Raw genomic sequence first — 25,271 nt, forward strand, 5'->3', positions numbered from 1 at the left:
ATATTATTGGCTATATTTCCTATGCTGTACTTTACATCTCCATGACTACTTTGTAACTACCAATTTGTGCTTCTTAATGCCTTCACACGTATATAATTGTCTAACCACTAAATGGTACACCTGAAACCAATACAAAATAATATGCAAACTGTCAGTGGAAAATAAAATTGAAATTAAAAAAGAAAAAGTAAATAAATTCTTATTTTAAACAACCAAAAAAAAAAAAAAAAAAAAAAAGGAACGGCATCTGCAATGCTTCTTCTTCGATAGATGTTCTGGATGAATAAGACAGCAGTTGCCCCTGAAGGTCTCCGAGTTTGTTAGAGAATGGACTCACCCACATGCCACATGTTATTCGTATTTAGGAGGAACACTCAACGTTGTATTAAGGAAGGGGAGCGTCCCGGGTGCTATCTAGCTCCCCAAGCCCAGTCACAAAGCTGATGTTGTCTTCCTGCCTCTCCCATCGGCCTCTGCTCTGACAACCCTGGATCCCCAGAGCTTTGGGAAGTTGTGTCTCTCCTTTTTAATGAGTAATGGTTAATTAATGAATCACTGACCTTACTAAGTAAAACAAATTTGGGGAGAGATTATTCTGTTTCACGCGTCCCTGGCACATCGATCCGCGGACTGGAGCTTGAGTTGGCTCTTGAGGTTACTTGCTGACCTTTGAAAACAGACCCTCTCTGTGATCTTGTGTCCAACTGCCTGTCTTTTTTGTGTGTGTGTGATTGGCCTCCTATCCGGTGGCTGTGGCCCCCACAAGTTTTCCTAGGTAGAGGGGACTTTCTGGTCACAGGCAAGCCCACCAGCTGTGATGGCAGCCATGGGAACCAGACACCTCAGGGTGCTCCTCCACATGATGTTGGGTGGCACACACTCCCATCTCTCCGGGATAGTTTAGGCAAAGTTTCCATGGAAGCATGGAGGCAGGACGACTGCAGATCCTCGTGGGAGCCTGAGGGTCCTTGTGTGGAATTCTTTGGAGCTCAAATCATGGGGCGGTTGTTACAGAAGATGGTTGTCAGAGAAAACACATCTAATATTTATGGAGCAATGAATATTGCTTATTTATTCCGTTCTAAGCTATGTACTTGTGCTACCTTATTCAGTCCTTACAACAACACTGTTACGGTCTGCACTTAACACGTTAGGAAAGGAAAGTGCAAGAAAGATAAATAACTTGTCCAAGGTGACGGCCAGGGCATGGCAGTGCATTCTTTGCCACAATATGATTCTGCCTCCTGTACAGATTCATGGACCCCCTGACCTTGAAATGACCTCAAGTGATCGTTTGGTTCGCTCTCTGTCTCCAGGCAGTTACGGTTTTATCGTGGGTCTTCCCCTTTCCTTTTTACTTACAAAGCAATGGAGACCCAAGGGGTTAAGTAACTTGTCAAAACATGGAGGTATTAAGTGCTTGGAGGGAAGGGAGCCCCTCTGTTGATGGTCAGAGGAGCACCACTCCTTGCTGGCTCACTCCCTTCAACACAGGCCAAACCAAACACGCCTTCCCGTTCTCTCTCCAGCAATCCTGCTTTCCTCCCATCTAGGATTCTACTTCATTTCCTCTGTGTTTTTTTTTTTTTTTTTTAAGGCAGATCACTCAAGCCAGTTTGTATATTTTGTTTTAAAGAAAAAAATATTCAAGGGCCTCCATCTCCCTCTCTTTGTGTCTAATTGGCTTTGACTAGGGCACAAAAGGACAACATTTCCATGATTCCCTCTGGCCCAGACCTGGCCTCTGTGAGGCAGCATGCCGGGGTCAGCAGGAGAGGGGACTGGGGGTGCTGGGGAGGGAGGGAACCTGAGTTACAAGAAAATGTTTTGCTTAAATTTTTACCACCCACTCCCATTTGTGTTGCAAATCAGAGACACGTTCTGACAAGTTCAGAGACATCAGGATTCAGATGTGGTTATATTCCTTTCTGTTAATTCAAGGTAGCTAAGGGATAGCCTTTCTAGCTAAGGCAAAGCAAGCCTGCCTCTGCCCTCCATCTCCCCCCCCCCAACCCTCCCCCCCCCCCCCCAACTTCAACCCATTCCTCCCCTCCGCCCCTGAGGCAGATCTGAAATGGCTGGCAAGGCCATTTCCAATGTTCTGTGCCCAACACTTTGCATCATTGGCTTTCTCCAGGTGCGACTCTCTCATCAAAGCCAGCCCAGAAGCTGATTATGCCGGGAGGCTGCGGGTCCAGGTGGTGGGTCAGCCAGGCCCTTGGCTCTCTCTCCTCCCTCCTGTGGTCATGGTCATCAGCACAAGAGAAGACAGGAGAGACTCAGACTGGGTAATTGTGTTTCACCCCTGGGGCTATCTGTAATGTATGAAGCTGAACAAAATTCATGAAGGAGAGCTTCAAATACAGAAAAATTGTGATATAAGGGCACAGATATGCCCTTTGGCTCACCCCCACACCTAATTCATTAGCACCTCCAGAATAGCTCTTAAATCTATCCACTTTTCCCCAGCTCACTGCCCCCACCTAATCCAAGTCACCATCAGCTCCCACTTGGATGACTGTGATAATCTTCTATTTGGTCTCCTTGCCACCATTCTAGGACCTTTGTAACTCATTCTCCACACTGTAGCAGAGTGATCTTTTTCTAAAGCAAATCCTTTGCTTAAAAAGCTTCATTTGTTGCCTAGCCAGTGAGGTTCAGTGGTTGAGCCTCGACCTATGAATCATGGTTTGATTCCCAGTTAGGGCACATGCCCAGGTTTCAGGCTAGATCCCCAGTAGGGCTGTGCAGAAGGCAGCCCATCAATGATTCTCTCTCATTATTGATGTTTATATATCTCTTTCTCTCTCCTTTCCTCTCTCTGAAATCAATAAAAAACACACATATATTTTTAAAAGCTTCACTTGGTCTTAGAGTAAAACCTGCCTCCTTAGCATGATGCACAAAGCCCTGTGTGACCCTGCCCTGCCCTAGCTTCTTCTCTCACATCTTGTCCCAGGGCCTTCTCCCGTTACCCACCAGCCATGGTGGCCCCCTCTTAAGTCCTCGGACAGGCCACACTTGCTCCTGCTTCAGAGGCCTCTTCCCTCTGCCTAGCACTCTCCTCCTCTGCTCATTACCTAGATTCTTCTCATCCTTCAGGTCCAATGTCTCCTCAAAATAGAAATCTCCCCTGACCATTGTATCTAAGTGGTCCCATCTCCGGCCTTTCTCCATCAGATCATCCTGTGTGTGCCCTTTATAACATTTATCATCACTTAAAGTTACCAGGTTTAACTCTTGGTTTATCCCGAGTTATCATGCTCTTTAATTATTTTTTGTATTTAGAAATAATCTTGAGACAGGCAGAGTCGATTTTTATTTGGCTCTCTGTTAAATTCCTTAGGCCTGGAGCTTAGTGGGCATTCACTGAATAGATGCTGAATGAAAAAAATGAATCACTTGGGCTCTGGACAAGTTGAAGCTCTCAAATTTCGGAGCATCCATTCAATTTTGAGTCATCCATCATATCAGCCAAAGGGTGGCGCGTGGTTTATGGAGATCTATTTTGTGTATAAAGTTCTATAGAGTGTGGAGATACAATGACTCTAGCATCTGCAGGGGCACCTCTGTCACTTCCTCTCAGCACCTCCCCACCTCCCTCACCTGTGGACTTGATTTCCTGCTTGATAACGCTCCTTACAGGAAAAATGAATTTGTTTCTGACTCCAGCAATGAGCACGATTAATGTGTTCTTCTTTCAGTTCAGGACCTCAATTTAAACCCTTCCCTGTTCAACTGGATCGGGAAAGGTTACATGGTGGATCTGGGCTGAAACAAATCCCTGGACGCACGGAGTTAATGATTCCCTGCTCCCCGAGGTCTCCACGCTGAAGGGAACATTCCCACGCAGTGCTGGGTCTGGGTCCGCAGGGGGCACAGCCTATCTGTGCCATCACCCACAGATGGCAGAGCTTGTGTTGGCTTTGTGGCCATTGCCCACGGATGTCAAGTGGATTTTTCCTGTTACAACTTGTCGTTAGGTTGTGGCTTTTTCTTCGTCTGCCCCTTATAGTCTGTTAGCACAATAGTGTCAGGGTCATTAACTCTGTTAGATTCAGGGAATTTGTAGGAATGCGATAGAACATTCTAACAACATGCAATTGCCAAGTTTTGGTTCAATCTCCCAATTCTAGGTGTGTTATATGTAGTGTGGAGTCAGACTGCCTGGGTTTAAATCCTTGATGTGCTGTCTTGGGAAAATCACTTAGCCTCCCGGGACCTCAGTTTCTTCATCTGCGAAATGGAAGTGATAATACTAATTACTTCATAAGGGCATTGCCAGGACTAAATAAAATGCAATGTATGGCTCAAAGCAAGCGCTTAGCATATTTAGCTATTATTATATGGCTATAGAAGAGGAACCAGACAGAAAAGTCACCAAAAGTCATTCTGTTAATTGGGAGGCATAACTATTAGGATATAAGCTCCCGTGGAGCAGAAATAGTCTGTCTTTGCGATTTCTTCATCTCAAATTCCACTTCTGAAAAATGGGTATAAAAACACTACCTACCTCAGTAGATTGTTCTAATATTTAAAGTACCCAGTCAATGTGAACTACTTAAAATAGTACTTTACACAAATTACTCACTCAAAATGTTATTATTATTGACATTATTAAGTAACATTTTTTTGTTGTTTTGTTATTTTAATTATTTTAAGTTTTCCAGAACTTAACCTAGGGTTTAGAATCTTGCAGTCTCAATAAATTTGTAATGAATGAATAAATGAACCAGAAGGAGAAGTCAGGTCTCCTGACTCCCAGTTCTGTAATCTTTCCTCCAGATCACATGGTCTCAGGCCTTCCAAAAATGGTGCTCTTCCCATGGCTAAGTTAGCTTAATTCAGGTTTGAAATGTTAGCCACCCTGGGGCTCCCAGGCATGTACCCTTCTCCTATTCTCTAGCTCAAAATTAAGTCATTGCCTTTGAGATGTACTGCCATCAGCTTCTGATAGAAAACAAACTTGGTGGTCACCTCCCTTCCCAACTGCCCACTACCCTGTCTTCTAGGAAATCTCATTTGCTCTCATTCTTCTTTGTGCATTTGGTTGGAGGCTCTTAGTTGATTCTGATCCATTACTGTTAAGGCTTTTATTTTCTTTCATCTTTTTTTTTTCATCCCTATGGCTCATCCTGTACCAGCATGCTCTGAGCTCCAGGCTATTCTGGTTAGCTCTGACCCAGCTCTAGCTTTTGACACTCACCTGGACCCTCATTATCTCCTCTCTGTATCCTTATTTCTCTAATCATGTATCCATTAACTTCATCATTTCACCCCTAATATCATTCCTCTCACCCAACCCCTTCCCCCCAAACCTGAATATCAGTTTCCTACCAAAGTCACAATATGACAAATACACAGCAAAAGGCAATCTTCATCAGGCTCTGGAAGTTTCAGAGATTTGCACTTAAAATATATAAATTACTTAAAATTCCCTAATTTCAAAGTCACTTTGGGTAGGGGGAGAATTTTGCTATTTGGTGCTTCCAGTCTTTCTTATCTTCTACGCTTGCTATTCTGAGCGTGATCTGAGGACCAGCAACTATGACATCGTCTGGGAACTCGTCAGGACTGTAGACTCTCAGGCCTACTCCAGGCCTATTGAGTCAGAATCTGCATTCCAACAAGACCTCAGTTCTGTCATATGTGTATTAACGTCTCCTGAGTGCGGCTCCATCCTGTTTCTCAAACTATCACGTGAATGAGATTCCAGTGGTGCCTGTTAAAATGCCTATGACTGGGCTCTGCACCCAGAGAGTTGACTCAATAGGCCTGAGATGGCACCCAGAAACTGGCCTTTCCTCATTCACTCTTACGGTGGCTCTGATCCGGCTGAGGGCTGCACTTTGAGAAACACTGCTCTTGTCTGACAGCATCCCGAGTCTCCTGCCCAGGGTTTAGAATGTGGCGAGCAAAAAGCAGGCATTCAATAAATCGTTATTGCATTGAGCGGAACTTCTCTTGTTTATCCCTCCCCTCCCCCCCCCTCCCCGAGACTATAAAAGGGGACCTGAAGGTGGCATTTTAGCACTCTGGCTATTAGTTGAGTATATTAATCCTGTATATCATAATGAATGAACCAAACTGCTGGGGCTTTCTTGAGTTCTTTATTAAACACCTATTTTTGTATGGCTTCCATGTTCTGCTGAATTCGCCTGTCTTGTGGAAGATGGAGAATATCAAATAATCTGACCAATTCCTTAACTTGTTCTTTTGAAAGCCTACTCTAAAACTTAAGTGTGTGAAGGAGTTTTTACTTCCAGATTCCTGGGTGTGGCAGACAGACTCCAGGGTGGCCCCTGTGATTTCCTTCTAAACCAGTGATGGCGAACCTATGAACTCATTTTTTTTGGTTGATTTTTCTTTGTTAAATGGCATTTAAATATATAAAATAAATATCAAAAATATAAGTCTTTGTTTTACTATGGTTGCAAATATCAAAAAATTTCTCTATGTGACACGGCACCAGAGTTAAGTTAGGGTTTTTCAAAATGCTGGCACGCCGAGCTCAAAAGGTTCGCCATCACTGTTCTAAACCAACAGAATACAGCAAACATGATAGGATGTCCCCTTTTGTGATGACAAAGCACATCATGTAATTCAGTGGTTCTCAACCTTGGCTGCACATTAGAATCACCTGGGAATCTTTTAAAAATCCTGATTTCTGGGCCTCATTGTGGAGGATTGATAAGAGAAGTCAAGGTGATTCCAAGGTGACTCTAATGTGCAGCCAAGGTTGAGAACCACTGATGTAACATTCTGTTGTATAAGGCTCCTTCTTGATATCAGACTCTAAACGCTCTCCTTGATGAAAGTGGGCATGATCAGAAGATCCACGTGCCAAGGAACTGCCTGGGGCCCTTAGGAACCATGCCCCGCAGCCAGCACAAGACAGCTGCAAGGAGCAGGGTGCTGCCAAGACCACGTGCACAGGAAAGCAGATTCTTCATCAAATGAGAGTCCAGCCCCAGCCCACACCTTCATCACAGCCACCTGAGACCCTAAGCATAGGACTCAGCTGAGTCATGCTGAGACTCCCGATCTGCTGAAACTGTGACACAATAAGTGTGTGCTATTTAGGCCTCTAAGCTTGTGGTAATTGGTTATATAACCATAGGGAACTAATGCATGGTAATGGCCACTAAGTGGACCTGCAAGGAGACAGCTCCATCAGCTGGGTTAGCAGAAATGGAAGCCACTGGGAGTGAGGAGACCAGAATTAGGTGAACTGTACCTGGTCATCCCCATCGTAGTTCTCATGAGATGAGTGGGATTGGTCTATTCACAGGAGACAGCTCCTTTAACTTCCTCAGTGACTGTTTAATCCATCCTTCTACATTGCCTCAGTTTCCCCACCGCTAATAGTAATCCAACCTGATGTTTCCACTTGGGTTAATAGAACCAAGGTGACCATGCATGACAACATTTAATTAATACCCATAACCTGTTTAGAGACTAGGATAAAACTGCTACCTAAGTAAAAAGTGTTTTTTTCCCCCCAACTATTTTTTTCATGTGACAGATCATTTCTCTAAGCCTGTCAGATGCGTTAGCATTCTTCTGAAATCTGCTGATTCGGGCTTTCTGGAAAACCAAAGAAAAGGAGATACACAGAGATGTAAACACATTTTCCATTTGCCAAATAAATAGAATTTGGAGCAAAGAGGTTATCGTTTCCTTAACCCTGTGAAGACCACACAAGATACAATCTCCCCCTGGCGAGGAATGCCAGACCCTTGTATTTGTGTGTGTGTAAGAGAAAAATCTTGATCAATAATTCATTCTGAAATGCCTCCTCTTTCTGGGTACTCCCCTTGCACATCCTTTGGAGAACACTCCAGTCACTGTGGTATATATATTTAATTGGTTCCAGGACAAGACTTGTTCACCTTGAAAGCAAGTGGCTTTCAGAAGTGAAGGTCAGAGGATGGGGGACAGAATGGAGTCTGTCTCCAGCTCCGTCTAGATTTGCCTGAATGAAAGGGTGGCGGTTGCGTGCAGTAGCTCTCTGGTAGGGCTGTGGAGCTGAGACTTGCTTGACAAAAAAGAAACTTGGAATCCTCTTTTCAAGTGGAAAAGATTAAGTGGCGCATAATGCCAGGCAAAAGGCTTTGTAACGGCTCTTTTCGCAGAAACATACTTGCTCCTCTCCACTATTTTTTTCTTCAGTTGAGGAAAAAGTCAGTTTGAGTTGGTCCCCCACTCCTCCCCCCAGCTCCCTGGAATGTTCTGCAATGAAGACCGGAGACTATTGAAAATCCAAGCTTTCCATGAATAGTTCTACAGCTCCCATAGTTACCTTTGAACTTCAGGGCCTCATTTAACATTATGAGTTACATTTTAATGACACACAGACACAAAGAGGGAGATTAGCGGTAGTTTCTGGGGAGGAGACATTGGGAAGAGGGAGCAATTGCCACAGCTCTTCTCACCCGCCTGAGAAAATGTTTTCTGGTGGTAAATCTGTCCCGCTTCCAGCTTCCAGCCTGAACTCTGACTGTTCCCCATCCCAGGAGGCAAAACAGCTCCGTGTTCTGACAGCATCCGCAACTACAAATGCACTCAGCATCGCCATCCCTCACTTCCAGGCTCAGAATTTCAATTGCAACACAACAATATGAAGGCGGTAAAGGGCAGCCGCCTTTCACAGGCCTCAAGCAATTTCTGGCTGTGTCGCTGCGGGAGTCCTTCGAGGCCTTGCTCACATGCGGAGGCCCGTGCGGTGGTAGCTGGGATGAGAGGGAAGGAGGTGCCAGGGTAAGGGAGGAAGCCTCACAGTTGGCAGATTGTGGTCTGTCAAGACAGTAGCTAACGTTGCCCTTGCAACTTCCTCTCCATTTCTCAGATGAGAAAGCTGAGTTTCATTTCCCACTTTTATGTTTTCCCCTTATGATTTAAGAATTTGCACCAGGAGGAGTTTTTCAAGTTTTCACGCAGGTGTTTTATTGAGTATGAGTTGCTTATTCTAAACTGTGTGAGGTGTTTTATAAAAGAATAGCACGTGGTACGGTGCAGTCCCTGGGCCCCAGTTCTTGCCCCGAAGAAGCAGGGAGTGTTGGGGGAACCAGACTTAAGCAAGGTAAAGAGGACGGCATCAGACAGAGTGGACGGGAGACTGGGAAGAGGATGTATTTCCTCCCGCTAGTTATTTTAAAGGTTGAGGGAGGAAAGAGTAAGACAGCTGCATAGTTTGTGGCTTTTTCTCAGAGCCACTTCTTGGAGTTGAGGGACAGGCTTACTGGGGTAATTCTTTTTCTCCATTCTCCCTCCACATTTTGTCGTTGCCACTTTGTTCTCTGCTTCCAAACACACTCTGACCTTTAGTTGTCAGTAAGTTTAGGCAAGTCACTTCCACTGCCTGGGCAGTTTTTCATTATTTTTTAGGTTTCAGGTATACGATTCTATACTGCATCATCTATATATTGTATTGTGTGTTCACCACCCCAAGCCGAGTCTCCTTCCATCACCATTTATCCCCCCTGTACCCTCTTCTACCTCCTTCCCCTCAGGTAATCGCCATGCTGTTGTCTGTGTGGGCAGCGTCTCTTATCTGTAAAAAGGAAGGGATTAACTGATCTTCCAACTTCAATTGGCTGCAAGTCTCCAAAAGCAAAATCAGGTCAAGAGAAAGGCGAGCAGCCAGAGTAATGCTAGAAAGTTCTTCTCCTAAACACAGAATGACTCCCCTGTCCTTCTCCGTGTCCCTCTCCTTTCTGCCCTCTTCCTTCCTCCCCTCCCTGTCTGGGTGGTAGTTAAAGCTTGACTGGGCTTTGTAAGGTGGGGAGAGGTAAGGTCCAATCTAGTGCCAGAGAACTCAAGACTAAGAGTCAAGAAGTCTCCATCCGAACTTGTCACCAACTGGCTATGTGACCCTGGGCAAGTCATCCATGACTCCCTGTGGACTTTGTTCCTTATAGGATCCAGATGACCCTGAGACCTCCAGCTCTGAGAAGTTCCTCAGCTTTCCCTGTGTTACTCAGCATCAGCGGCAGCCCCCTTTTCCACCTGCGGAAAAGGCAGGCCTTCTACCAGGTTCCCCTGTCCATGTTTTTGGAGGGAGGTTTACCCCAGGAACGTTCCCATACTCCACAGATCCATCCTGGTGACCTCATCATCTCCATAAACTATTTTTCTCTGGATCTCTGTGGTGTTGATCCTTCTTACCATCTTGTAACTGGTTTGTTTCTCCAGACTGCTCACTCTCAGGCTGACATGTTGAACAAAACTGAGGTTTGAAGGTAACAGAAGGAAATTCTAGCCGAGAATAGAAAATTTAAAAACAGATGCTAAGCAACGTGGCTTCTATTGTTTATAGCACCGGACTCTCCTCTCTCTCGGTCTCTCCCTGTCTCTATTTCTATCTTTCTCTCTCCATTACGTTCCCAGGGTCAGGTAGCTGCCTCCCACATGAGTGTCTTTGTCCATAGTCTACTCTGAGGTCCAGGCCGCTCAGACTCTCCGAGGTTTCAAGGGGAAACAAACAAGAAATTTATTTCCCCGTCATAACCGCACACCTGCCCCCATCAAACAGTCATATTTCCAGAAATACAAACATACCCGCAGTGCAGGCAGAGCTTGACATTGTTTTGTAGGACAGATTAAGTTTTTCTGTCCCAAGTATTCCCACCTAACCAAACGTTTAAGAAAGTGTCCACTTCCCATCAACAAAGAGCTCCCAGCTCCCAAATATGAATATGCACATATTTAATTTTTATTTAACATGAATAATTTCTTGCAGTGTTAAAATATTAATTCCCTCTGCTTCTGGCCATCAATGATTCAGAAATATCAGGGTCCTTCCACAGAACACCCCTTCAGTTCGTGGCTATACATCATCCTCAAATGATCCTTCCATTCTGACAGCCCTTAAACTCTCGGGTTCTGTGAAGTTCTCTACTTGGAAGGGTGTCGCCTTCAGTCTCTTTTTGGTGAGCTTCTTCTCCTAAGGCAGTGATGGTGAACCTATGAACGTCTCAGAGGTGACACACGAACTCATTTTTTTGGTTTATTTTTCTTTGTTAAATGGCATTTAAATATATAAAATAAATATCAAAAATATAAATCTTTGTTTTACTATGGTTGCAAATATCAAAACATTTCTATATGTGACACGGCACCAGAGTTAAGTTAGGGTTTTTCAAAATGCTGACACACTGAGCTCAAAAGGTTCGCCATCACTGTCCTAGGGGATGTAGGGAAGTGACAGAGTATGTGTGCTGGCCTGTGACTCACTACTAGCTACTGTGCTCAAGGTCATCCTGAGTGACACACACACGTCCAGGCTGCCCCTGGTGACCACCCATTCATGGTCATGGTGGTGGAGGGGTCATAAGAGGCCGTGGGTGCCCCCTTCCACATCACTTATTTGCCTGCTCTCGTTTTCTTTAAGTCTTCACCTATTCTGGGAGCAGTCAATCTTAGGCTGTATTTGCAGCCCCAGCAGGGAGCCCATTTCCATTGAAGAGAAGACTCCTTTAATAAATCTAGCTCATTTGCGCAGGAGTAAGTGCAGCCATTGATTAGAGGGCTGATTGGAGCTGTGACTTTCCTTAGGAAGAAAATTAAGAAAACAGATGAAAGGCAAATGATGGGCGGCCTTGCCTTCTCGTCTCCTTCTGTTCTGCCTCACCTGGGCTGATGCAAGGTTAGAAATACTCTGCAAGAGGAATTAACTCCTTTAGGTCACTGTCTGCTACCCTCTCTGGCAGAGGATCACCGGATCTCAATGCTGAAATGAACCTTGATGGTCATTGGCTGAAGTCCTTGATTTTATAAACGAGAAAATGGAATCAGAGAGGGAACCTGGTGTGACTGAGGTCAGACAGGTCGTCTGCACATTCTTCCTGCAGGCTGCAGCAAATCACTGTCTGTGATGCAGAAAAATCTGAAATAAAATCAAACTGGGTCCAAGGGAAAGATGGAAACATGGTGGCTTCTCTACATGGGACAGCTCCTCCCATCTGGGTGGTAGCACCAGAGAACAGATGGAGAAAAGGAGGTGAGTGGCGTTTGATAAGGGGGATGTTGCCGAGCTGTTGGGGGCACTCCAACCTAGTCCCACCCTCGCTTTCTTTCTGGAACTTTCCCCTTGTGCCCTTTATTTTTCAGCATCTTCCTGGTTCTGCCTCACTGACACACTGGTTATTCACTCTTTGGAACAGAGATGGAGGCATCTTTTATTTTTCAAAGCATTTCGTAGGCACCTGGAAGCCTCAAGAACCTTCTAAAGTTGTTCTGCACTGTCATTGTTCACATCAGATCTAACACTAAGGTGATAAGATACATCAAAAGTCAGTGCTGGATGTCCAGGCACATCCCACTGTGAACTTTTAGGCTTGGAATTCCCCGAGTCTAACAGTTTGGTCCTTCTCAGCACTCAAAGAACATCTGTTGGCTGGCTGACTGAATGAATGAAATGCATAGATATGAGATTGGAGACACTTGCAGTTGCCTCCTGGGGATATTATTTTTGCTCACATTACAGTGGACTTTTAAGTTCCATTATAGGAACTGCTTTCAGATTTAATTTACTTATCATCCCACATCTTTTACTAAAAAAAAAGAAAAACAAACAAACAAAAAACCTTTTAAAACTTGACATTTAGACTTTATGGCCCAGAGAACACTTGTACACATAGTATCTCTTGATCGTCAAAAAATTCCAAGAAGAAATTGTTATTCCCATTTTACAGATGAGGAAACTGAGGCCGAGAACAGTTATGGACTCACCTAAAGCAGAGAATCAGCCTGGATCTTCTGACATAGAATCTCGAGCCCTTTTTATTATATCACCCAGCCTCCTCATCTCTAAAACTTGTGTCCCAGGCTTGTTTTCCAATTTATCCTCCAGAGCTCTGAGAGACTTTTGGCTGTTAGCAAAGATCAAATCAATTCACACTCAGAAAATGAAGATTTGCTGCTGTCAAAGTTACACTGAATTTGCTAAGCCCTTGATGTTCTCTGGGATGAGTTAGTTCTAAAAAAGTGTGATTGAATAATGGCAGCGCTATTGTTATAAAAATGTAACTTCCCAAACACATGTATTGTTTTTTATAATTATGAATATACAAGAGGGTGTGTGTGTGTGTGTGTGTGTGTGTGTGTGTGTCCTCTCAGACATAGTAGGGACCTTGATAATGTGCCATATTTCAGGTCTTTATTTTTTACTAACCCTTTTAATCCTCACATCACTGAAACTAAGTTAACTGAGACTCAGGGAGGCTGCAAGAGAAGCCAGGTGACTCCAAGTCTTCCATTCTTTCCTCTGTGATACCTCATGAGTAACAATCCAGCCTTTATTCCCATTGGAGGGTCAGTGAGAAAAGAGAAGAAAGCAGGAAAAATTAAGTGCATCTCCTTGCGTGTATCTCCAGGTGGCCAGGATGCCTGAGTTCGAGATGCCTTCTGCTAATTGTGCCAGGGCTGGCGCAGAGCCTGCGTGTGTGGGAGAGGAGTGAAAGCGAACACATTACCCGGATTCTGTTTATATTGCACAAATGCTTCGATGCTTGTGAGTAATGTGTCTCTCAGCTCTGTTAACTTTGCAAATAGAATAAGAGCCTTATTGCTTATGCATAGGAAAGATGGGAACTGGGATGGAGGGAATGGCAAGTAGAGGGTAGAGAGGATTTTGGTGTGGAATGGGCAAAAAGGCGTGAGCCTTGAATTCCAGCTTTGCTTCTGTCACTATTTACATGTGACCTTGTGTAAACCACTTTTCCTCTCTGCGTTACAGTTTCACTGTCTGTAAAATTTTGGACCAGGATCAGGGCTCCCATATTGGCAGCCAGCTGGCAGAATTTAGCCTAAGGACATTTTTTAAAGCATTTAAAAAGAAAGGAAAAAATACCAATATTGGGTTGCTCTCACGTCCCACCATTCACAGGCCCCCCCCTGCACCTTGCTGGATTTATATATAGATGTTACTTGCCTATGTATGTAGGAATCTGAGGTAGGAACAATTGGACTAGATACTTTAGAAGGATCCTAACCTGTTTGATTCTATCGACGTGCTAAGCTTGTTGAAAACAGAATCTTGGTGAACATAAACGTCAGAATTACTAGCGTCCTGCTAAGTGTCAGGACCCAGAGCTCGTCGAAATCTGTGCTCTGCCACCTATTTGCACATTACTCATCGGCCCTGTGGCCTCAGTTTGCTCATCTTCTTGATGGACACACTCCTGTGAGGATGAAGTGAATCCATTTCTCTAAAGAGCTCAGAATACTGCCAGGAACATCTTAAATGGTCAGAGTAACTGGCTGTCACTGTGCTTACTACCAGGCTTTTTAATGAAATATTTACCCAATCTTGTCTTGAGTAGCAAGTAATCTTAAAGTGTTGGGCTAAAATTTCCAGGATAAGACTGAGTGTCTGATATTAGGAAATGTGGAGATTATGCAACCCAAGGGCCAGGCATAGAGACCATTTCCGAAAGGCTCTCTAAACGAGCCATGTAAGTACATATGAAGCCAAGTTTCCCATAATTCTTTTTCCCTACAAACGTTTATTTGCTGATGTCTCACTCAATCCCTGAGAGGTGGGAGGAGGCTGGGTCTGTGGAGCTCTCCTAGGCCTGCGGGCTGAGTTCACGACCGCCGTGTCTCATGTCCCTGGAAGGCGGCCCCTCCATTTCTCCTGGGCCATGCGTGCTGGTTTTCTTTGGGGCTGGACTGGCTCTGAGGACCCTGGTGCTGCTCTCATTGAAGAAGCAGGTGGGGGAAGAATCCTTGCGGAGAAAACTCATCAACTATAGCAAGCAGCTGCCATCCATTTTTCATGTGGCATAAAATAAAAGTAGATAAGATTAGGAAATGAAGGCGCAAATGAGATGCCTGAGTGCTCTCTGTGTGTCATTGCGTCTCTCTCACGGTTTCAATAATAAACATGTTATTTGAGTAGTTTGCCAATCACACTCATCAATTCTAAACTTCAGACTCCTACTACACATACTGTATTTATAATCCCCTTAATATGGCCAGACACATCAATGCCTGCAGACGTAGAGGCCCAAGCGACCGTTCTGGGCTTGCTTGCTTGCAGCCCAAGCCCTCTGAAGGGCGATGCCAAGGGGACACTAACCTGTTTTGAAGGCAGACAAGGAGCAACAGGGTGGGTGTGTGAGTAGCATTAGTAGAAATTCTCCCTCTGACACTTTTCCTTAAGCAGAGGGAGCTGACAGAGAGACTCCTGGACACCATGACAGGCAAGCAATTAACCTCCCAGAGAAGAACCACAGTTCTCAAGGAGAGCGAAGGAAGAAAGGGAGGCGAGGACTCCCAGGGGGTGGCTGCAGCCTTCCCCAGAAGTGCCCGCCGCTGGCCACGCTGGCCCTCGGTGCTGTGCTTCCCTCGGCAAAGGCACAGGCCGCCTCACTTCTGTGCTGACTCTGCAACTGGGAGCCCCACCAAGTGCAGGAACAATGCCTGGATCCACTGGGCCTGTGTCTGCTGGGTTTCCCAGGCTGTGAAGCTGGCATTGCCCCTCCCCGATGACCTCCTCTGGGCCTGTTGTGCTTTGCCGTCTGTAGGTGATCCGTACAGTATGTGTGCGAGGGTGGAGGCAGGCTCCAAGCTCTCTGCCCGTGTTTCCACACAGACCAACTTCTGTTTCCCATGGGGGTGCCATTGGCATTTTGGGTGGAATGTCCTCTGTTCCTTTGTCATACGGCACTGCCCTTCACGTTATAGGGTGTTTAGCATCTCTCACTCTTGCCACTAAATGCTGGTCGTATCTCCCCGTGATTTTAAACACACCTCCCACCCCACCCCCGCACCATGGAAATTTGGTAGCGACTGCAAAGAATCAAGCACTCTCCCAGCCCTCCCTCTCTGGAGCAGTGATTTCTTTCATTAATGAATTTGGGTGAAGAAACGTTGCTCAGCCTTTGCCTTCTCACTGTCAGACCTGCACGCCCATGGACACAGTGCGTTCAAGCCCACAACCGGTGCATGTGCCCTGACTGACCTCAAATTGAACCTTGGCCTCCTGGTTCACGGGTCAGTGCTCAACCACTGAGCCACACCGGCAGGGCAGAAGGCCTTATTTTCTATGCAATTTATCAAACATGGTGATAGTTTGATCTTTATTTATCTGCTCTGAAATCTTCTTTCTTCTAAACTTGAGAGTAGAAGCAAGGAGTGTTACTTCCTGAACTCCTTGAACCTCAATAAATACACATCTGATGTTGGCCAGCACCCCCTTCCCAGTTTTCTGCCCGAGTCTGTTTTTCATCACCAGGTCCACAGGAGAATAGTTGGGGGGCACAGGGGGGCTGCTAATGGAAAGGAGCAGCTCACTACCCTGTCATCCCCTCTCAGCTGCCACTGGGGAGAGAGTGGCTCGAAGAGATGTCAGGACAGTTTCGTGCTGGGAGCAAATGATTTGGGCTCAGCCTGGCCTCTGTTCACTCAGACTAGAGAACCCCACATTTCCCTGCGACTCTCCCCGACTCAGGAGCACGAGCACTCGCCGTGGTTGAGTTGGATTCAAACCTCCTTTCCTATTTCTGAAGGTGAACACAAGAGCGGCGGACTCTTCGTCCAATAGAGACCACGGGCCCGGCGGGACTATAGGGGAGCCAGTTTCCTCCTGGGGCCTCGGTGGAGAGGTTTGGGTGTCACCCAGATCAGGGCTCCAGCACAGCCTCGTCTGTGGGAGCAGCAGAGCGATACCTTCCGGGTGCTCCTAAGAAGCAGATGCTGGGATAGAACTGACATGTGTCACGGTGTCAGGTGAAGATGTCCACGTGTTGATTTGATACACTTATAATTGCAGTCTAATCACCCTTGCAGTGTTAGCTAACACCTCCACCTAGTCACATAATTATTTCTTTTTTGTTGTGAGAACATTTAGCATCTACTCTCTTAGCAACTTTCAAGTATGTAGTACAGTATTGTTACCTATGATCACCAGACTGGGCACCCGATCCTTGCAGCTTAGTCATCTTCTAATTAGAGGGTTGTGCCCTTTGACTAGTATCTCCCTTTCCCCCACCCCCAGGCCTTGGTAACCACCGTTTTACTCTATGTTTTTATGAGGTCAGCTTTTTAAAAAGGCGAAAGATTTATGTGATCTGAAGAGAAACCAGAGTATAGCTTTTTCGATTGTATATTTTAGGAGAAGGTACCATATTTGTCTTTCTCTATCCAGCTGGTTTCATTGAGCATAATGCCTCAAGGTCCATCCATGTCGTCACAAATGGCAAGATATCTCTCCTTCTTATGGATGAATAATATTCCATTGTGTATATAAACACACACATTTTTGGAGGCGTGCTCTTGGGGAAAGGTGAGTGAGGGAATCAAGATGAAGCAGGGGGAAAGCTAAATAGAAATCTGTTCTGATCTGGACACTCGCTTCATTCATGTCTGATTCCTAACAGAAGCTTTGAAGCACAAAGCATGACCCCCATGGTTATGTCCTGGGTTGAGTACCTGGAGGTGGGAGAGGTGGTCTCCGAGTTAGCAATGCTCCTACTCCATTAAAGGCAATTCTGCAGAGCTGGGGGTTGGGAGTGGATATCTGGCCATCACACAACAGCTGGGGATGGCTGCCCCTAGAGTAAAAGGGATCTGGGTGGACAGGAATAGCACCCATTCTAAGAGGGTTATAGCAATATTAACAGTAGTGGCTCTGACCAGAGTATGTCTTTTTTCACCAGGCAGTCCCAGGGAGAGGGCCAATGGGCTGTTTTTGGTGGAGCTATAAACTGGGTCTAGTTATGGCTTTTATCAAGAGCAGCCAGGCATTTATGCCTGGACCACATATGCACACATAACCCATCAATGCTTTCCAATGGCATCTCTGAAAACCTCTCTCACACTTGTCATTCAAACAGAGCACTTGTACCTGAACTCAAATCATGGGACTTATAAGTCAATTTGATTATCTTGTTTATAACATAAAGCCTACAGGCTCTACCCAAGACTCCCAGGCAGAAGAAATCTTTCAAGTTGGCATTTGCTTGGAGGGTACATGGCGATGGTATTTTCAGGACCAGACTAAATAACAACTTGAAGCTCACTACTCATCGTTTCAAACAATGTGCTCACTACCTTGGCCCCCTTCTCTCTGTCAGTGTCCTTGGGCTCCCAGAGCTCTTCTCCACCTCCAGGGGCTTTGTGAGCCCTCATCCGTTAGCTGCTTATACAAGTGTGGCACTTATCCTCTCAGAGCTGGTCTGTCTTCTGTCCCATTCCCCTAGGAGCCTGCTCTCTGCTAATGTGATGATATGTGACAATGTCGTTGCCTTGGAACAAGACAAGCTCCCAAATAAAATGCTCCCTTGGCCCCACACTCAGGACTCTTACCTTGGTTAATGTTCTGTGAAAGTGGCTGTGGAAAAGAGATATGCAAATGGAGGTGCTTTGCAAATGTAAATAGAATGAACATGCACATAAACAGAAAATCTTCATTGGGCCAACCACTGCTCAAGAAAGGAAAGGGGAAAAACGGAATGATTTCTCATAAGGTTGGGGGATGGAACTGGATGGTGAAGTTCCATGGAGAAACTGCAGAAGGAGAGGGGGAGAGGATGCGAGGAAGCTGACTAGACAAATCTCAAAGATTCGGGAATAGATAATATGCATAAAGGGAAAGCCATGACTTCGGAATTAAAGAATAGGTCTGACATGTTGAGTCTGCCACATAGCAGCCTTGTGATCTTGGGTAAGTTACTTAACTTCTCTGAGGTTCAGTGTTCTCTTGTATATTAACAGGATACTAATAACCACTTAATGGGCTATTAGGCAATTGGATGAGTGACATGTGTGAAACATGTAGAAGAACGGCTGACACATAGAAGGGACTGAATAAATGCTATTTTTCTACCTTTTCTTCCCCTCTCATTAAGTGCCAGAGTCGTAATGGCCTTGGTTAAAAGAAAGGAGCTGTAGAAATCTCGTAAAGGACTGGTAGATATGGGAACCGAAGAGGAAAGACTGTCAATTGTTAGCATCAGAGTGCTGAAGAAAAAATAACTTCTGCCTGAACTTGAGGTTATTTTGGGGAACTGCCATTAAGGTGTTGCTCCTTAAGAAAGGAGCTTAGATGGATTAGGAGGGAAGCAGAGTGGAGCTAAGGTCAGATAAGAGTAAACTGGCAAAGTTGGTGCCTGAAGCTAAGAAAGACAGTAACTCCAGAGATGAGGTGCTTGAGTGTTGGAATTAGACCAAGTTTGTTTCAACTATCCTCTCAGCCACTAGCTACCCTATGGCCTCAGACAATGGCCTAAGCTAGTTCTCAGTTTGTTCATCTGCAAAATGGGGACAATTCATGTCTCTGGCTTATAGGGTTGCTGTGAAGGATAAATGAGACATAAGCATCATATTTATTGTGATTGACTGGCATATTTCACATGCTCAAATCTTAGCTATTGTCACTGTTAGTATATTTGCACATTGATGAAACCTATGTAGCTTTATCCTCGGCTGCATCATCAGGCCGAGGAATGATTCATCCATTTTAACATGCTGAGTGAGTGTGGGGCCTCCCGAAGAATTGCCAAAGAGAAGGAGTTCTAGACACAAGGATCTGGAGTGGAAAAGGGAAGGGATCAGAAAACAGGGTGTTAGAAAGGCAGACAAGCAATGAATTCCACTTCGGACAGCCAATGTCTATCAATTCATTTCCTTAGGCATTGATTCAACATACGTTGTATATATTATGTGTGGTGTGCTGGAGATGCAGCCACGAATGACAGAGTTGTGATCCTGAGAAAAATAGAAAGAGTAAAAGTTTGATCAGGGCTATAAGGAGCATGAAGAAAAAGATTGGGGTAGCGTTAGAATAAAAGATGAGGAAAATCATTCTTTGGGAGTGTCACATAAGCAGAGACCTGAATCATAACTAGGAGCTAGCCAGGCGCAGTTTGGGGGAAGAGGAAACATCATATGCAAAAGGTCTGAGGCAGGAGGGACCTTCGGGGGATGCACTAAGACAAACTTGCCTAGCACAGAGTGGAAAGGGGAGGGAGAAGTAGAAATACGCACAGGCGAGGTAGGCTTGGACCCATCATATCAGGTCTGTAGGCAATGCTAAAGATTTCAGCTTTTTTTCTAAAAGCCAGAAGTTAATGAAAGGTTGACAGGAAAAGAAGATATCCTCTGATTAAATGGCCAGATTGACTTCATTGAAGCTTTTGAGTATTGCCCCAGAAGGTCCATGCAGCGAAGCTGCTGTAGAGGGGGCGGAAGTCAAGATCTTCACCCCTGAGTCCCTGGCACTCTGCAGGCTTTGGGCACCGTGGGCGATGTGGCCGATGAAAGAGTTGGAGGAAGATCCTTTCCTCAGGAGAACATGTGAATGGTCCCCTATGTCGGGTGGCAGGATCCAGACATGGGGCAGGGGCCACATGAAACTTGATCTGAGTTGAGATGTCCTCATAACTGCTAAAAAAGCTCTCAAATGATGCTGCAAAATATTTTGAATCCATGCAGATAAATACAACAAGAGAGTGGCCAGCAATTGTTAAAAAGTTTTCTCTGTACCCATAATTTGATTTTGAACCATCGCCTCTTGGTAAGAGGTGGGCATGTAGACAATAATAGATTAAAAGATCTATTAGCTATCATTTGCTCAACCACTTCTTTAGACACATGATGATAACAATCCCAACTTATTGTACACCTACTATATCCCAGGCATGGCAATAACTGCTTTACATATATCATTTTATTTAATCTTCATAGCAATCTTGCAAATTTGTTATTATTAAGCCCTTTTATAGGTAAGAAAACTAAGGACTAGAGCAGTGATTTTCAACTGGTGTGCTGCAGTTATTTTTAAAACGTGATATCTGACTAGGCAGGGGCACTGACCTCTTTTCCCTTAGATTGCCAATGATAAAAATGACAAAAGCCAACACAACAACAGCCCTCCAGTGTGAATGCCCTGTCTTAACCATAAATATATAGGGCATATAATAGAGTTGCATCTTACTGGGGATGTTGCATAATAGGGTTACGTTTGATTAGTTAATTCTTGGTCCCAGAAATCCTTATATACAAGTATAGGTACTGGCTTTTTAATAAAAGCCATTTTGGAGTAAAAAGGGTAGGTAATTACTATTATTATTTTTTATAAGTTAATCAAAATTATACCTATTTTTTTGTCAGATCTGCAAAAAAACATAATATATTTTTTTGGTGTGCCACAGATGAGAGGAAAAGGGTTGAAAATTACTGGACTAAAGACATTACATAATTTAGGAATAAGAAGCATAAATTGGTAGTTCCAAAATCGTCTCAGGATGTAAAGTACAGCATAGGGAATATAGTTGATAATATTGTTAATAACTATGTGTAGTGCCAGGTGAGTACTGGGAATATTGAGGGACCACTTAGTAAAAGATATGAATGTCAACAACTATGCTGTACACCTCATACAAAATAATTGAATATAAACTGTAATTTAAAAAATAAAAAAAGAAGAAACAGCTCATAAATGGTAGACCTGGGCTTAAATCCAGGTTGACCTGGTTCTCTGAATGTTCCTGTCATTCTGCCTCCCAGATGAAAAGGGGGAGACCAGGCAGGTAAGGCACTTAGACTAAGTGAGGACTTGAGCCCAGGCCACATGAAAAAAATAAGTCAAAAGAAACAGGTAAAATTCATGTTGTCATAGATTTTATTTGACCCAATAATTCTAAAATATAATTTCTATGTGTAATCAGTATATTTTACGTTCATTTTGTATACTTTCTCTTTAAACCCGGTGTGTATTTGTACACTTACAACAAACAACCACAGTAGACTACTCACATTTCAGTTACTTGGCACTGGGGAGGCACTTGGTAAAATTCTCTCTGGTTCCTACCCATCAATCACAAGATACATACTTGGAAATATTTCAATTATCCATATTAAATTCAGAAAACTTAACATTTATGATTAACAATTTATTTCCAGGTTGCTTTGTTATGCAATATAGATAGATAGATAGATAGATAGATAGGGCAGCATATTTTATTATCTAATTATGTTCTGTAGATGATAATTCAGAAATAAAGTTTCCTTTTCTCACTCATGGGCAGAAGGGGTCCTGAAGCCACCTGGATGTCAAGGTGATTCAGCCTAGGCAAGCAGGTAGACGTGTGTTCCTTACCCATTGACATTATTGGTTGATGGCACATTTACCAATGAGGACAGAGCAGGAACCGCCCAGTTCTAAGTGCACCAAGAGAAGAATTCATTGATGGTATGGATCTTATTAGCAGAACAACTGGAAAAAAAGCAGCTATTTCTTTGGGTGGAAGATCAGGTTCTAAGTGGAAGAGAGAATGAGTGGGAAAGAGACTTAAATGCCACTTTTATTAAATGATTTATATATTAGCTTTTTTTTTCTTTTGAAATTATAGCAAAAAAAATCCAGATGGGAGAAGGCTTAGATTGGACATCAAGCTTGAAAATGGTACCTTGGTCTGTCTCTCCAACTTCCCTGTGCAACAGTGTTCCTCACCCTTCCTTCCCCGTCCTTTCACTTCCCCTCCCTTTGGAACCATCTCCACTTCATTTGCAAGCTGATTTCATGATGGAGCAAAAATGCCAATCAATCGTTTGGTCATCAGTAGGAGAGCATCTCCAATCTGCATTAGCCTGCTGGGCTGCCTTCCAGAGCGTCATCTACTGCACATGAATTATTACGGAAACATTACTGCTGTCAGCACATTCCACTCTATACAACGTCTTATTATTATTTTTTTGGCGGACAACAGTGAAATTTTAAATAGTTTAATCTTTCTTAAGTAATGTGAATTTGGTGGCTCTAGAAACAACTTTTGGCCACAACAGTGAAAACCCACCCACAACAGTGGTGGGGCTTAGAGGCAGGTAGGGAGTGGGGTCTAGCACAAGAGGAGATCTGGCCGCCCTTCGATTTGTTTTCCCCTTTCTGAGGTCATCCTCTTCCCAGCATCGCTTCTCCTTCCTTTGTTGTCCATGGCAACAGGAGGCTGCTGGGATCCTGATGTTTGGGTAACAGAGGAGAGGGAGCTGGGGATAAATCAGCTTGACGTCAGCAGGGTCATGGAGCGTTGCTTGGGTCTTCTCTCACCAGAGAACGCATGTGCTCAGTAGCTGGGCTGTCTCTGTGATTCATTTGGACCCTGTACTCTGGTGACGATAACAGATCTAGTTTGGAGGCTCCTGAACAGAAGTAGATGGTTTTTGTCTCTTTTAAAATTCTATGGCAAAATGGGTCATTTATTATTCTGGAGCGCGCATGTGTGTGTGTGTGTGTGTGTGTAGTGTTTGGAGAGCATAGGGTCAAAGTTGAAGTTCAGTTGCTGATACCCAGCAAGAGAAGGCCATCAAATCAGGTGGGCCAGCCAAAGTCAGGTCATACCTGATAAAGGACTCCCAAGGGAAACTGAGGACCATATCTATTCACATGGAAAGAATGAAGATACAAAAGGGACAAGAGAATTTTTTTTTAAAAAAATTGTTTAGCACAACGGGTGTGGCTCAGTAGTTGAAAATCAACCTATGAGCCAGGAAGTCATAATTTGATTTCTGGTTAGGGCACATGCCCAGGTTGTGGGCTCGATTCCCAGTGGGGGATGTGCAGGAGGCAGCCAATCAATGATTCTCTCTCATCATTGATGTTTCTCTCTCCCTCTCCCTTACTCTCTAAAATCAATAAAAATATATACTTAAATTTTTACTTTTATTTTTAACCACTTTAAAAATATTTTTTATTTTTCAATTGCAGTTTGCATTCAATATTATTTTGTATTGGTTTCAGGTGTAGTGGTTAGACAATCGTATACTTTATAAAGTATTGCCCCCAATATTTCCAGTCCCCACATGGCACCATCCAGAGTTATTACAATATTATTGAGTCTATTTCCTAGGCTGTACTTAACATCCCGGTGACTATTTTGTAACTACCAACTGAAAAGAAAATTCCAAATCTCAGGCAAAAAGTTAAAAACCACTGGATATACTGAAGGTTAGAGATGGAACCAGAAAGGAAAAGCAGGGACGTAGGTGTGCTGTGAGTAACAGGGACTCTGGTTGTTGAGACAGTTCTTTGGCCTTGATGCCAGCACTGTTGTGTGGGCGGGAACCAGGGTAAACTGGTCTAGGACGAGGCTGAAGATGTGGTGAGAGGTGAGAATGCAGCCCAGGGCCAGGGCTGAATGAGGAGGTGGAGAGAGAAAGGATTCTTGCTCCTGTTTGCATTTTGCTGCTACCATCCGGGGGAGGGGGTCAGAGTGGGGGAGGGACCCCCCCCCCCCCGAGGGTTTTAACGTTAGACAAAATGTTAGGAACCACGGCCCTCCCCTTGTTCTCTTTAGAATCACACATATTTTGCCATGAATCTGCTTAGGCCAATGTTTGGGTTACGGGAACTTTTTTGACAAGGTCTAGTGATTTTACAGTACAAACTCTATCTAGCAGTCGCAGCCCTGTTCCTATTCCTTCCTTTCTCACACGGATCTCTCCAGTGAAGGGGCCTGTTTTGATTTTAGGCCACTCCGGTCTCTGAACCAATTTCAGGAATGTAGACAGGACATGTCCAAGCAGCCTTTGCCCTACATGAGCTGGGAGGAGAAAGTGTCCGCTTTATGGGAATTTGGATGAAGCAGTTCAGTCGCAAAGGCTCCTGGGTTTCTGTGGGCTCTTTCTCCTCAGTGGTCTTGGGTCCCATGACTGGGAGTCATTCCTGGGACTTGAGTTAGTTCTCCTCCCGTGTGGACCTGCTTAGGGCAGGCTTCCTTCCGTGCTAGGTCCCGGGGCTTCCCTAAGCACCCTTATTCTTACCTGTCACCTCCAGGTCTGTCGCCAGGGAAAAGGCCCTCTTGACCTTGAAGGGAACATTTCCTTTGGCAGTTTGTAGGGGGGTGTTGGGGAAGGTCATGGGTCAGTTGGTACTGTTCTCTAGATTGGCCCCTGCTTTAACCCACAAGCCCAAGACACACCATTGGTGCTCATCACCTTTGATAATTATTTAGATTCCAACTATGGATATGTATGTTTTCTATTCAAAAGCATTAAAAATACTCTTTGCCAGTTGATCTGGTATTGCCTTAGTAACCCTAGAGCAGTGGTTCTCAACCTTCCTAATGCCGCGACCCTTTAATACAGTTCCTCGTGTTGTGGTGACCCCCAAACATAAAATTATTTTCGTTGCTACTTCATAACTGTAATTTTGCTACTGTTATGAATCATAATGTAAATATCTGATATGCAGGATGTATTTCCTTGGTACAAATTGAACATAATTAAAGCATAGTGATTAATCACAAAAACAATATGTAATTATATAT

The sequence above is a fragment of the Myotis myotis genome, unplaced genomic scaffold (assembly GCF_014108235.1).
Source record: "Myotis myotis isolate mMyoMyo1 unplaced genomic scaffold, mMyoMyo1.p scaffold_m19_p_18, whole genome shotgun sequence".
Classification (NCBI taxonomy): domain Eukaryota; kingdom Metazoa; phylum Chordata; class Mammalia; order Chiroptera; family Vespertilionidae; genus Myotis; species Myotis myotis.